The sequence below is a fragment of the Lissotriton helveticus genome, chromosome 12, assembly GCF_964261635.1.
Source record: "Lissotriton helveticus chromosome 12, aLisHel1.1, whole genome shotgun sequence".
In the NCBI taxonomy this organism is placed as follows: Eukaryota; Metazoa; Chordata; class Amphibia; order Caudata; family Salamandridae; genus Lissotriton; species Lissotriton helveticus.
The window spans coordinates 25,121,839-25,137,189 of record NC_136073.1 but is presented as its reverse complement, the minus strand read 5'-3'; positions in this window follow the sequence as shown (position 1 = coordinate 25,137,189).

Sequence of the window (15,351 nt, the reverse complement as noted above, 5' to 3'; positions counted from 1 at the left end):
AATACCCTGTATACTACTGCCCATACCCTGTATACTACTGCCCATAGCCCTGTGTCCTCCTGCCCATACCTCTATGTGCTCCTGCCCATACCCCTGTGTCCTCCTGCCCATACCCCTGTGTCCTCCTGCCCATACCCCTGTGTCCTCCAGCCCAAACCCCTATGTACTCCTGCCCATACCCCCGTGTCCTCCTGCCCATACCTCTATGTACTCCTGCCCATACCCGTGTCCTCCTGCCCATACCCCTGTGTCCTCCTGCCCATACCCCTGTGTCCTCCTGCCCATACCTCTATGTACTCCTGCCCATGCCCCTGTGTCCTCCTGCCCAAACCTCTATGTACTCCTGCCCATACCCCTGTGTCCTCCTGCCCATACCCATGTGTCCTCCTGCCCGTACACCTGTGTCCTCCTGCCCGTACCCCTGTGTCCTCCTGCCCATACCCCTGTGTCCTCCTGCCCATACCCCTGTGTCCTCCTGCCCAAACCCCTATGTACTCCTGCCCATACCCCTGTGTCCTCCTGCCCGTACCCCTGTGTCCTCCTGCCCATACCTCTATGTACTCCTGCCCATACCCCTGTGTCCTCCTGCCCATACCCATGTGTCCTCCTGCCCGTACACCTGTGTCCTCCTGCCCGTACCCCTGTGTCCTCCTGCCCATACCCCTGTGTCCTCCTGCCCGTACCCCTGTGTCCTCCTGCCCATACCTCTATGTACTCCTGCCCAAACCCCTGTGTACTCCTGCCCATACCCTTGTGTACTGCTGCCCGTACCCCGTGTCCTCCTGCCCATACCTCTATGTACTCCTGCCCATACCCCTGTGTCAGTGCTTAATTTGTAAAAAAAGAAGTGCAGGTGCTTAAAATGTTGCCAATGAGGCCACAGCTCACTTCTTCCTCTGGTGAGCCCCACTTTCAACACTCTCAATGCCTCAGTCTCTATCATCTAACCTTGATCTCTTGTCTGTCCCCTCAGATTTGAGCCAGCCCCAAGCTACAATTATCCAATGGGAGGCTTAGGCTCAGGCAGTAGCATGGTGCAGCAGACTCTGGGAATAGAATGCAAGACATAGTTTGTCGATCACATCTTGGCTTTGTGATCGGTGAGATGACATCATCACCAACTTGGTGATACACAATCATGCCTGCCTGGACAGGCGTATGCTGGCCGGTCTATGAACATTTACCAGCCAGAAACCATGCAATGTATGTTATTCTCTTTATTTTGAATTTGAACAAATAATATTGAGGCCACCACCTGCAGGGTCAGAAATTGTAGCCCCGGCCCTGTGAAAGAAGTGCAGGTGCTGAGCACCTGAAAGCTCCTGCTCAAATTAAGCACTGTGTACTCCTGCCCATACCCCTGTGTACTCCTGCCCGTACACCTGTGTCCTCCTGCCCAAACCCCTATGTACTCCTGCCCATACCCCTGTGTACTCCTGCCCGTACCCCTGTGTCCTCCTGCCCATACCTTTATGTACTCCTGCCCATACCCCTGTGTACTCCTGCCCATACCCTTGTGTATGCTGCCCGTACCCTGTGTCCTCCTGCCCATACCCCGTGTCCTCCTGCCCATACCCCGTGTCCTCCTGCCCATACCCCGTGTCCTCCTGCCCATACCCCGTGTCCTCCTGCCCATACCTTTATGTACTCCTGCCCATACCCCTGTGTACTCCTGCCCATACCCCTGTGTACTCCTGCCCGTACACCTATGTCCTCCTGCCCAAACCCCTATGTACTCCTGCCCGCACCCCTGTGTCCTCCTGCCCATACCTTTATGTACTCCTGCCCATACCCCTGTGTACTCCTGCCCATACCCTTGTGTATGCTGCCCGTACCCTGTGTCCTCCTGCCCATACCCTGTGTCCTCCTGCCCATACCCCGTGTCCTCCTGCCCATACCCCGTGTCCTCCTGCCCATACTCCGTGTCCTCCTGCCCATACTCCGTGTCCTCCTGCCCATACCCCGTGTCCTCCTGCCCATACCCCCGTGTCCTCCTGCCCATACCTCTATGTACTCCTGCCCATACCCCTGTGTACTCCTGCCCATACCCCTGTGTACTCCTGCCCGTACACCTGTGTCCTCCTGCCCAAACCCCTATGTACTCCTGCCCGTACCCCTGTGTCCTCCTGCCCGTACTCCGTGTCCTCCTGCCCATACCTCTATGTACTCCTGCCCATACCCCTGTGTCCTCCTGCCCATACCTCTATGTACTCCTGCCCATACCCCTGTGTACTCCTGCCCATACCCCTGTGTACTCCTGCCCGTACACCTGTGTCCTCCTGCCCAAACCCCTATGTACTCCTGCCCGTACCCCTGTGTCCTCCTGCCCGTACTCCGTGTCCTCCTGCCCATACCTCTATGTACTCCTGCCCATACCCCTGTGTCCTCCTGCCCATACCCCTGTGTACTCCTGCCCATACCCCTGTGTACTCCTGCCCGTACCCCTGTGTCCTCCTGCCCATACCTTTATGTACTCCTGCCCATACCCCTGTGTACTCCTGCCCATACCCTTGTGTATGCTGCCCGTACCCTGTGTCCTCCTGCCCATACCCCGTGTCCTCCTGCCCATACCCCGTGTCCTCCTGCCCATACCCCCGTGTCCTCCTGCCCATACCTTTATGTACTCCTGCCCATACCCCTGTGTACTCCTGCCCATACCCTTGTGTATGCTGCCCGTACCCTGTGTCCTCCTGCCCATACCCCGTGTCCTCCTGCCCATACCCCGTGTCCTCCTGCCCATACCCCGTGTCCTCCTGCCCGTACCCCTGTGTCCTCCTGCCCGTACTCCGTGTCCTCCTGCCCATACCTCTATGTACTCCTGCCCATACCCCTGTGTCCTCCTGCCCATACCCCTGTGTACTCCTGCCCATACCCCTGTGTACTCCTGCCCGTACCCCTGTGTCCTCCTGCCCATACCTTTATGTACTCCTGCCCATACCCCTGTGTACTCCTGCCCATACCCTTGTGTATGCTGCCCGTACCCCGTGTCCTCCTGCCCATACCCCGTGTCCTCCTGCCCATACCCCGTGTCCTCCTGCCCATACCCCGTGTCCTCCTGCCCATACCCCGTGTCCTCCTGCCCATACCCCGTGTCCTCCTGCCCATACCCCCGTGTCCTCCTGCCCATACCTCTATGTACTCCTGCCCATACCCCTGTGTCCTCCTGCCCATACCTTTATGTACTCCTGCCCATACCCCTGTGTACTCCTGCCCATACCCTTGTGTATGCTGCCCGTACCCTGTGTCCTCCTGCCCATACCCCGTGTCCTCCTGCCCATACCCCGTGTCCTCCTGCCCATACCCCCGTGTCCTCCTGCCCATACCTTTATGTACTCCTGCCCATACCCCTGTGTACTCCTGCCCATACCCTTGTGTATGCTGCCCGTACCCTGTGTCCTCCTGCCCATACCCCGTGTCCTCCTGCCCATACCCCGTGTCCTCCTGCCCATACCCCGTGTCCTCCTGCCCGTACCCCTGTGTCCTCCTGCCCGTACTCCGTGTCCTCCTGCCCATACCTCTATGTACTCCTGCCCATACCCCTGTGTCCTCCTGCCCATACCCCTGTGTACTCCTGCCCATACCCCTGTGTACTCCTGCCCGTACCCCTGTGTCCTCCTGCCCATACCTTTATGTACTCCTGCCCATACCCCTGTGTACTCCTGCCCATACCCTTGTGTATGCTGCCCGTACCCCGTGTCCTCCTGCCCATACCCCGTGTCCTCCTGCCCATACCCCGTGTCCTCCTGCCCATACCCCGTGTCCTCCTGCCCATACCCCCGTGTCCTCCTGCCCATTGTCATAGCGTGTTTTTGTGACTCAACGCTATTGCCTTCCAGAGGGAAACTCTTTATGTGTGCACGGGGGTGCAGAGTTGTACACTGGGAGCACACCCACTGGAGAGGGAGGACAGATGTCCTGACACCTGGAGGGAGTAGCAGGAGGGCGGGGCTCCGACAGACACACTGCACGAGTGGAAGGATGCAGTGCAGAGGCCCGGACACTGCACACTTCAGGCAGCAGAGACTGGTGCCAGGCACTGCCCTCTTTTTATATGTGCTGCAGAATCCTGCACACCTGGAAAGAGGAAACAACGAGGAGAAGAAATAAATATATTTCTCCCTGTTACGCCTCATTTGGGAAGGGGAACATTTTGACGCAATCCCAGGATTATGGAATTTACTAAATCTGGGACCGCATCAAAATCCATGGGTGGATGCACGGGACCGCCCGATGCACGGGACCGCCCGATGCACGGAACCGCCCATGCACGGGACCGCCCATGCACGGGACCGCCCATGCACGGGACCGCCCATGCACGGGACCGCCCATGCATGGGACCGCCCATGCATGGGACTGCCTGATGCACGGGACCACCCGATGCACGGGACCGCCTGATACACGGGACCGCCTGATGCATGGGACCGCCTAATGCACGGGACCGCCCGATGCACGGGACCGCCCGATGCACAGGATCGCCCGATGCACGGGATCGCCTGATGCACGGGACCGCCCGATGCACGGGATCGACCATGCATGGGATCGCCCGATGCACGGGATCGCCTGATGCACGGGATCGCCTGATGCACGGGATCGCCTGATGCACGGGACCGCCCGATGCACAGGATCGCCCGATGCACAGGATCGCCCGATGCACGGGATCGCCTGATGCACGGGACCGCCCGATGCACTGGACCACCCTTGCACTGGACTGCCCATGCACTGGACCTCCCATGCACAGGACCGCCCATGCACGGGACCGCCCATGCACGGGACAGTGGGAGAGGTGTGGCGCCGCGGCCAGGGCGACTGACGCTGGAATCTGGGGACCACGGTTCGATCCCCGGCTCCGGCGGCAGGTTAGCCCAGCACCATGTGACTCTGGGCAATAGCTCGCTTAATCTTCCCGACGGCCCCCCAGCGCCTAGAGACCCTTACGGGTGATTGTGCGCTTTACAAAAATGTGGACTTTACTATGCACGGGACCTCCCATGCACGGGACCGCCCATGCACGGGACCGCCCATGCACGGGACCGCCCATGCATGGCACCGCCCATGCACGGCACCGCCCATGCACGGGACCGCCCATGCACGGAACCGCCCATGCATGGTACCGCCCATGCACGGGACCGCCCATGCTCAACCCATGGAGCGCCTTCCCAATGCAAGTAACGCAAGGCAGAGATTTGTGCTGCCTTGTGTACTCTGGATTTGCTAATCCACGCAGAGCCATGCACGGTGACTTTGCGTGGGTTAGTAAATCCCACGGAAGGGCTTATCTTGTCTTGCGTCAACTTGCGTGGAGCAAGGGTAACGCAGGGCCTTTGTAAATATGGGCCTGGGTGGCTTGCACATTGTACACTTCATGGTGCAGAGACTCGGAGCCTTCACTCTTGTAACGGCGCAGCAGGGAGGCAATCAGCACAGAACTGGCGAGGGGTGCGTCACGGTAAGCAATAATGCTTGTACCTCTCAACTGTGCACAGGGAGGTGTAGGAAACTGGGCTTTTATCAACGTTACCCTCCCACTTCCTTACCCCTTTTTAGCTACTCGATGCTGATTTTAGACTCTGACAGTGCACTGAGGCCTGCTACCCAGACATCAGCGCCAGTGCTCCTTACCCAAAACAAGTTGTCTTATTGTGCTAAGATTGGCTAAGAACTTTAGCACCCCTGTATGTTCCTGGTAAATGGTACCACAGATACCCAGCGCATGAGCGCTACAGAGAGTCACAAAGGGCAGTAAGGGACCCACACACACATGCCACACAGACTGGCATTACAGGCTGCGTGACATGGTGAAAACCCTATGTGAAAACATGACACACTCCTGTGTATCATGCCAAAGCCACTGCATGTAATATAATGTCACCCCTACAGCAGGCCTTAAAGGCCCAAGGCAGGGTGCATTATATTTTAGGTGAGGATATATCTGCATGAGCAGGTGTGCCGCTGTTATGTCTAGTTCTTTTACTAGACATTTCCAGTGAGCAGGGGAGCCATCTTAAGGCATGTACTGGGCAATGGTCAAACCAAGTATCCCAGCTACATAATGGCTTCACTAAAACATATGATGTTTGGTATCAAACACATGGTATTAATAAACCCACACTGTTTCCAGGGATGGATTTATTACTACACGCACCAGAGGGTGCCTTAGGGGCCCCATGAAATGTACCAGACCTCTAGTGTGCTGGCTGACCAGTCCACTCCAGCCTGCCACCGCAGGCGAGTTTCTGGCCTCCAGGGGTGAGAGTCCACGCTCTCAGGAGGTCAGGAACAATGCCGGCTCTGCAGGGAGGTGAATTATGCCTCCTCTAGGTGAATTAGCATTCCAAGGCAGGGAGCTTCAAGACCCCCCTGACCAGGGCCTATTTGGCGCCAGGACAGGTGGGAAAATTAGTAGTCAGAGAGGCGAGTCCACCCTCAGGCTCGTTCCATCCCTAAGGTGGGCTACCTGATATGAATCCAAAATTTAAAGGTCATGGCAGAATTGGGAACTATGAAACAGGGTTATGCCCACTTGCACAGGAAGTGGTCATATAGGGGGAGTAGTGTTCCCAGGGGTTAGTAGCCCATTGGCTACTTCCGTACACTCCCTAAACATCCCTAAATCTAGTATTTAGGGGAGCCCCTGGCACCAGGAAATCAGACTCCTGCCGACCTAATAATAAGAAGGACACGTAAGAGCCCCGAGAAGGAACTGACCTGGTGCCAACCCTGCCGGCCTGTCTGCTGTTCCCGCCATATTGCACTAAAGTTGTCTCGTCCTGCAGCTGCTGTGCCGCCAAAAGCCTGGGGGACCACCTGCCTTCAACAAAGACCCAGGAACTCCTATTGAATAACAGAGCTGCTTCCCTTCATCCTGCACGCACTCCAAAAGAAGTGTGAGGACTCTGAACTGCCGCAAACCAGACACGTGAGCCCCCTAGCCTGAGTTGAAGTGGGCTAACAGTGCTAGTGTGGTCCCCCGACCCTCCAGAGACAAAGCCCGCCTTGGGTCTGCCCACAGTGGACTCACCGATGCCGCCTGCGGCCTCTTTGTGCAGGCGCCCTCTACCGTGAGTGTCTTTGGTGATAAAAGCCCGACACCTCAGCACCCGGACACCGTTGCCCGGGGAGAAGAGGGTCAAAGGTGTCCCCACGTCCCCGAGCATCGTGAGACTTGAGCCCCTTTGTTGGTTCAGACTGCTCCCGGCCGCCCCAGTGCCGCCCGAGGTGACCTGCTGGTGCTGCCTTTGACCTTGCCCCATATGTACCTTAAGTCCAGGATATTTCTCCTATAAGTCGCAGTGAAGTACCTGTATGCAGTGAATACCTTTCCTCCATGGGACAACATTACCGTTTCAGAAATTGCACTGTCCATATTTACAAACTGCAAAAACTCATAACTTGAAAAGTACTTGCCTGATGATCTTGGTATCTAAATTAATATAAAAGTGTGCGGTATTTTTATAAATTGGTGTTGGATTTCTTTAATGAGTGTGTGTTTCGCTTACTGACTTTGTGTGTGTAATAAACGCCTAACACTACGCTCTGATATATATATATATATATATATTATTTTTTTTGCAGAGTTTTATATAGCGCGAACTAGACCTGTACCGAATCAGGTATCAGAGCGCTTTACATAGCACCAGTTACGATACATGAGGACACACATTCATTTTAGGCACGGGGAGATTAAGTGATTTGCCCAGAATCACAGGAGGTTTTGGCGTCGTTACCGAGACTCGAACCCAGATCCCCAGTTCCGCACAAAAGACACCACAAAAGAGAGCATTTGGGGTGTCACTTGTGCCCCTGTCGTTCCTTTGGGCTTTGCTTGGACTCCTTACACAGTATACCTCTTTTTGGTCCACTATATAAAGAGCCAGCTTTGCATAATACTTTATCAAACTGCTCATCTGGACAGACTCTACAGTCGCGCGCCCTGCTCCTACAAGCAACGCACGGGTTCTGCCCATGACCTACAATCCTCTTGTGTGTGCACTGCTCTCGGTCTGTGTCCTGCAGCTATGTTTAGCACAGTTCTGTTTTTCATAGGAGCTGTTCCCATGACCCTGCACCCTGCCTCCTTCCTGCGGATCCGCCCAGGCCTGGCACGGGGCGCTGCGACTCTCCGGTGGCACGGCTGGGGGATGGCAAGATTCCCAGCAGAAACCTGGAGGTCCCAGTGGGGACTGGAGGGCGCAGGGCGCATTCCACAGCGGTTCTATCTCTGGGTACCTGTGCCAAAGGATGTGGTCTTCTGGGTGGAATTTGTGTTTGTAAATTGCACATTCACCCAGAAGGGTCTCTTGGCGCTGAATAACAGATGTTTATTGTTACCCAACTCAATGGTACTCATTTTATCGACCTCAGCAGGATGAAAGACTGAGTGAACCTGACAGGATTTGAACCTGTTACCATGAGGTTGAACACAGGCCCCCCTCAGGGAGCTCTTAACACCACTAAGCCACCAGACCCCTTCCAGTGCCAATGTGTGCCCTTGGGTGTATACCAGTGGCAGTGTGCCAGTCTGTGTGCACCAGTGGCTTTGTGCGCCCTGCTAGGTGTATGGTGTCAGTGTTCACCCTTCTGAGGGTACCTGTGTGTCCATTGGTGTGTACCAGTGCCATTGTGTGCCCCACTGTGTGTACCCTGCTATGTGTTCCAGTGCCATTGTGTGCCCTTCTGTGTGTACCAGTGCAAATGTTTTCCCAATCTGTAGGTACCAGTGTGTCACTTTCAGTGTTTACCTGTGCCGCTGTATGGCCTTCTGTGGGACCAATGTGTGCCCTGCTGTATGTGCCAGTGTGTGCCTTTCTGTGTACACCAGTGGCAATGTGCCCATCTGTATGTACCAGTGCCAGTGTGTGCCCTGCTACGTGTACTTTGCCAGTGTGTCCTGTGTGTACCAATGGCAGTGTGCACCCTTCTGAGGGTATCAGTGCCAGTGTGCACCCTGCTGGGTGTGCCAGTGTGTGCCCTGCTGTGTGTACCCGTGCAAGTGTGCACCCTGCTGTGTGTACCAGTGCCAGTGTGTGCCCTGCTATGTGTACGGTGCCAGTGTGTGCCCTGCTATGTGTACGGTGCCAGTGTGAACTTCTGTTTGTACTGGTGGCAGTGTGCGCCCTTCTGTATGTACCAGTGCCACTGTGTTTGCCCTGCTTTGTATACGGTGCCACTGTACCCTTTTAAGGTTACCAGTGCCAGTGTGCGCCCTTCTATATGTACCAGTGGCAGTGTCCCCTTCTGTGTGTACCAGTGCCAATGTGTGCCCTGCTATGTATATGGTGCCAGTTTGCGCACTTCTGTGGGTACCATTGGCAATGTGTGCTCTTCTGTGTGTGCCCTTCTGTGTGCACTACTGCCAGTGAGTGCCCTTCTGTGTGTACCAGTGGCAGTGTGTGCCCAGTAACTCGCCAGCAGGGCTCGCCAAACGAAGGTGCATGTTGTGCCCGTGGGAGGGGGAAGGCGGGTGGTGGCCCAGAGTGAGGTGGCAAAGGTAGTTCAGGAATTTGAAGCAGGTGTGTGGAGTGGTGCATGTTGATTGAGTGGAGGCGATGACTTGAGTGGAAAAGGTGGGTGTGGAAGGATGGAAAAGGTATGTGTAAGTGGAAGAGGAGGGTTGGATGTTGACACAGTTGAGTGGAATAGGAGGGTGGAGAAGGTGAGTTGAGTGGTGAAATGATTGAGTTGAGTGGAGGTTGATGGAGTGGTAGAGATGTATTTAAGCAGAGAAGAGGTGTTTGAGTGGAGGAGGGGTATGAGTGGAAGAGGTGAGTTGAGTAAAGGAGTTGGGTAGAGTTAAGGTTAGAGAGTTTTTTGTTGGTTGAGTGGAGGTGGTGAGTGGAGAAGGTGTATGAGTGGAAGAGGTTAGATGAGCGGAGGAGGTGGGTAGAGCTGAGCATATGAGTAAAGTGTTTTTTGTTGGTTGGGTGGAGAAGGGGGTGAAGTGGATTGTGCAGGTGGAGTAGTTCATGTTGGTTGAGTGGAGGAGGTGGGCAGAGTTGAGGATATGGGTGGAGTGCTGAGTGGAGTAAGTGGGTGGGTAAAGGATGTGGGAGGAGTGGTGCATACTTGTTGAGTAGAAGGGATGTAGTGAGTGGCACCCGAAGGTGTAGCAGAGTGGAGATGGTGGCTTTAAGTGGAGGAGATGGGTTGAGCATTGAAATGGTTGAGTGTAAGAGGTTGATGGTGTGGTGGAGATGAGGTTAAGTGGAGAAGAGGTGTTTGCATGCAGGAGGCGAGATGCGTGGAGGAGAGTTGCGTGGAGGAGAGTTGCGTGGAGGAGAGTTGCGTGGAGGAGAGTTGCGTGGAGGAGAGTTGCGTGGAGGAGAGTTGCGTGGAGGAGAGTTGCGTGGAGGAGAGTTGCGTGGGGGAGAGTTGCGTGGTGGAGAGTTGCGTGGAGGAGAGATGAGTGGAGGAGGAGAGTAGATTGGTTGTGGTCATGTAAGAGTAGGTGGTTTGGTGGAAGGGGTAGGTTGACTGGAAGAGGTGTGAGTTTGCCTTTTGGATGGTGTCTACTGTTGTGGTGGATTTTCCTGCCTGAGTGGTGTTCTAACCTCAAGGTTGTCTACAGATGTGGTTTTGTGGCTGTTTTTTTCTGGATTGGTCTTGAAGTTGAGTGTTGATGTGGTTGAGTGCTTGAACGGGAATGTCTGGTGGCTGAATGGGCGGCGGCCTTCCAGTTGGATGAAGATACAGAGTTTAGGGTGGTGTCAATAGCATCAGATGCCACAGGTCAGGAGTGAGGTGCCCCGGCCGTGGCGCGTGTGGTACTCTAGCATCTTTGATGCTGATGACACATACGGAGTAAGTTGGCGGAACCTGATGTATCCTATCGCTAATGCTTCCCATTCCCACCTCAACGTAGATGCAAAATACTCTATTCCCTCCTCCGCGCGGACAATTGAAGGTGAGCGGATATTCCATCTCCTTGGGTCCCAGGGGGTAAAGAGTGTGAAAACAACAGCAGGTATGTTTGCAAACTGAGTAGGAGCAGAGGGGAGGGCACACCTAGCATCCTTGTACTAACCACAATACCTCATGGAGACCTGGGCTGCTGACTGCCTGCTGACGTCAGCAAATACACAAGGCAGGCAATTACAGGTGCCTGGAGGAGGGGAGCAGGTGGGTCTGCCGCGCCCCTGGGGGGTGCAGGTACCCCTCCCCTCCTGCCCCCCCCCCCCTCATGAGCTGCCTGGCTTCTTCATTCTTAGATGCCAATTAACCCTTTCAGGCAGGATATAATCATCACCCTCAGAGCATCAGCACTGTAAATGCACTGCTTATGACCTCACAATATTTATACCAATAAATAACAACAACCTAAAAGTGAAATGTAATTAAAGAGCACATAATCAAACTAATTAATGCTATTGCATTCATAGTCGTCTCTGTCCTAGTGGTACGGGTAATGTAATGCGCAAACTCATTTGCAAGGTGCTTTACACATCTGTAATTGCATCTGTTTCATTAAGGGTGAGGGCGTGAGCATTGCATCTCATGTGTGAGTGATGGATTGTGCTCCTAAGCATAAATTCATTTTTTCTGTTTTAATTCGTAACCATCACTGTAACTGGGGAGAGGAGTTGGCCATACGGCTAGGGCGGTCGACCTCGAATCTGGGGAACCGGGTTTGAGTCTCGGCAATGACACACAACATCCTGTGATTCTGGACAAATCACTTAATCTCCCCGTGCCTAACAAAAAAAAAACCCAAAAATTAATATGCCCTTCTGTAACGCAACTGGTGCTCATGTAAAGTGCTCTGATACCCGATACCTTCTGGTCAAGTTTGCGCTATATAAAACTCTTAAAAAAAAAAAAAATTGTATTTTTTCAGGTCAATTTCTCATTTTTTTTTTAACAAGTTAGGTGCTATTACAAAAACTAACCATAACGTCACTTTAACCTTTGCTTTTGTCATTGGAGATATACAAAAGCCAGACCTAAAAACGGTGGGGCAGATTTACAAGCCCTTTGCGCCACTTTTGCATCACTTTTCCCATGTTAAAAGTGGCAGCGTGCCGGTGGGCATGCGCAGATCTCGTGGCCATTAAAAGGGTCCCTGGACTCATGCCACCCTCATTAGTACGTCACAACTTTTTGAACACGCTACATTCCCTGCTCTGGGTGCTGGGCAAGCCGCCGTCTGCGGAATTATCCACTAGTGGCAAGTGGAGGATTTCCAACTCTGACTTCGACTACTATATATTAATAGCTACCATTTAGGTTGTTTCCGTAAAATACCGATAAAACGTTTCTCATAAAAACATCCTAGGCATCAATATGATTTTCCATTTTCTTTGCCGATTGTCGCTTCGCGAACATGAGGAAAGCACAATTCTGCTTTCTTCATAAGCGAATGGTTCCCCCCTTCACCACATTAACTATGAAGCTTTTAAATACACCAGTCATAGCAACTTTTTTATTTGTTTAGAAAGCTTCTTTTTTGTTTTCAGCTTATTTTCACTTCACAATACACTGATTTTCTTTAAATGTAGGCATTTACTACTGTAAAGAATTGATTCTACATGATAGATCCACATTTTTCCCTTCTTCAGAAATATTCTATGATTTGGTTCATGTTCTACAACACATTGTAATATTTCTCAGGACTTTATGGATACTGTTCCATAAAGCAATGGTGGCAAAGTTTGAAAACACCCCAATAACCGAATATATTTAAATAACTAGAATTATTTTTAATCTGGCCAGGGGTATAATCACTGATCAAATGTTACGTCTGACCTATCCTGTGAGGTTTGGGTAAAAATAGACATACACTAGATAGTTAGTATGTCCTTTGTCCAGCCGGACAGGAATTTATTCGCTCTTGCCTGAAATCTTGTTTTGTCTTGTTCCTTGTGGGTCATAGGCTGTGCCCACTTGACATTACCTTAAGATTCATTGCTAATTATGTGTATTTTCCAAAATAAATTCCTTTCCGGCTGGACAAAGGACATACTAACTATCTAGTGTATGTCTATTTTTACCCTGATCTCTCAAATACTAGGGCCCACAGTTTTTTGTAAAAAGTTCATGCCCAAGGTCCCTAGTGCATTACCTTCGGGTTCCCTCGTTTCCCAATAACACTATCCTGTGTGGTAGTGTAAAAATAAAGAGGTGAAACCCCTGCAAGCGATGACTCTTACAGGGGAATTGTATATCCTGTCCCTGTCGTTTTGTGCACCAGTCTCACTGCAGCCCCTCTCAGTCCAGGTAAAGCCCCCTCCCCCGCAGTTCGCTGAACCCAGGCCCTGACCAGAGTTAGTACAGAAGTCTGCCTACCCCCTCAGAGTTGGTCCATGCAAGAAGCGCGCGGCTTGCATCAGCCGCCGGGTACGCGTCCCCAGGGCAGCTCATTACAAGCCCCGGAAGCGGAGGAGCGGCACACCTTGCAGAAGGGTCTCACCTTGGTTAGTCGTCACAGGCTCAAAGGCCTGGCTCCCTGGGGACACGCACAGCTGTCTGCCTCCCCACAGGGAACCAGCCGCCTGGTCCATTCCTAACGAGCTACAGGAGGCCCTCGCGACCATACCACGTAGGTAGGATCAGGGCGGAGAGATATTGCGAATTCAGAATTTACACTGGATCCCTGGGCTGCCTCCAGCTCTCCGCGTGCCCCTGGACAGGTTGTGTGTCTGCCTGTGGCACAACTCACCAGGTAAAAGTGACATCAAACTGTTACCAAAAACACTCTACAGGCAACCGCGACATGTTAATATGGCAACACGCCAACTCTAAAAGAGCTGACATGACTTTAGAAATTTGAGGCATATCAAAGGGTGGACAGCACAATTCCATGTTAACAACTACTACCTCACACATTTAAGTCAATCATTTTTTGGGTAAAAATAGACATACACTAGATAGTTAGTATGTCCTTTGTCCAGCCGGACAGGAATTTATTCGCTCTTGCCTGAAATCATTTGTTTTGTCTTGTTCCTTGTAGGTCACAGGCTGGACTTAATAGACTTAATAGACTCCTATTAAACTGTGCATCCTATGGTAGGATGCGTCCCCGTGGGCAATAAAAGGACCCAATGGTGGGTTATTCGATTAATATAACTCTTTGATATCCAATGTGATAAGAAACTGTATTATTCCATGCCAACAACTACTCCCTCACACATTTAAGTCAATTATTTTTATTTAAATGAACTAAATATCACCTACAATCTCAGAGAAATACCTTCAAAGACTGGTTTCCACCAGACAGCTTGTGGTCGTCCAATACTTTGAACTTGACAGAAGAAGAACCTAAAATTTCAAGTGAGTTCCCTCAGAACCTGATCTCTTTGTAATACCCATTCCTGGAAAGCTGCTCTAAGGTGCCCCTAAAAATCAATCCCCAGCAAACGTGACTGTAATCAGTTGTACCCTTGATAAGGGTTTAATTCCCAAACCTTGTAAAAAGCTCATAGTTAGACGTCCTACTCAATATAAGCCGAAACGGAGAAAAATAGAATTCCGATGGAATTAGTGAAATTCGTAATTTTTCAAGACCATAACATTTCAACTATCATTTTCTTTTTACTCCATAGCATATTCCACGGTTATCAGAGCAGAGAGCGTCTGCTTATGACACACTTCTCCTGCGTCTACTCATGAAGGGACCCCCAGGCATCTGCTTATGACACACATCTCCTGCGTCGACTCATGAAGGGACGCTCCTGCGTCTGCTTATGACACACTTCTCCTGCGTCTACTCATGAAGGGACGCTCCTGCGTCTGCTTATGACACACTTCTCCTGCGTCTACTCATGAAGGGACCCCCAGGCATCTGCTTATGACACACATCTCCTGCGTCGACTCATGAAGGGACGCTCCTGCGTCTGCTTATGACACACTTCTCCTGCGTCTACTCATGAAGGGACCCCCAGGCATCTGCTTATGACACACATCTCCTGCGTCGACTCATGAAGGGACGCTCCTGCGTCTGCTTATGACACACTTCTCCTGCGTCTACTCATGAAGGGACGCTCCTGCGTCTGCTTATGACACACTTCTCCTGCGTCTACTCATGAAGGGACCCCCAGGCATCTGCTTATGACACACATCTCCTGCGTCGACTCATGAAGGGACGCTCCTGCGTCTGCTTATGACACACTTCTCCTGCGTCTACTCATGAAGGGACCCCCAGGCATCTGCTTATGACACACATCTCCTGCGTCGACTCATGAAGGGACGCTCCTGCGTCTGCTTATGACACACTTCTCCTGCGTCTACTCATGAAGGGACGCTCATGCGTCTGCTTATGACACACATCTCCTGCGTCTACTCATAAAATGCGATTCATGCATGTTGGACTTGGCCCTTTTTGCTAGGTTATCCCCAAACCTTTAGCCTTTCTCCTGTATT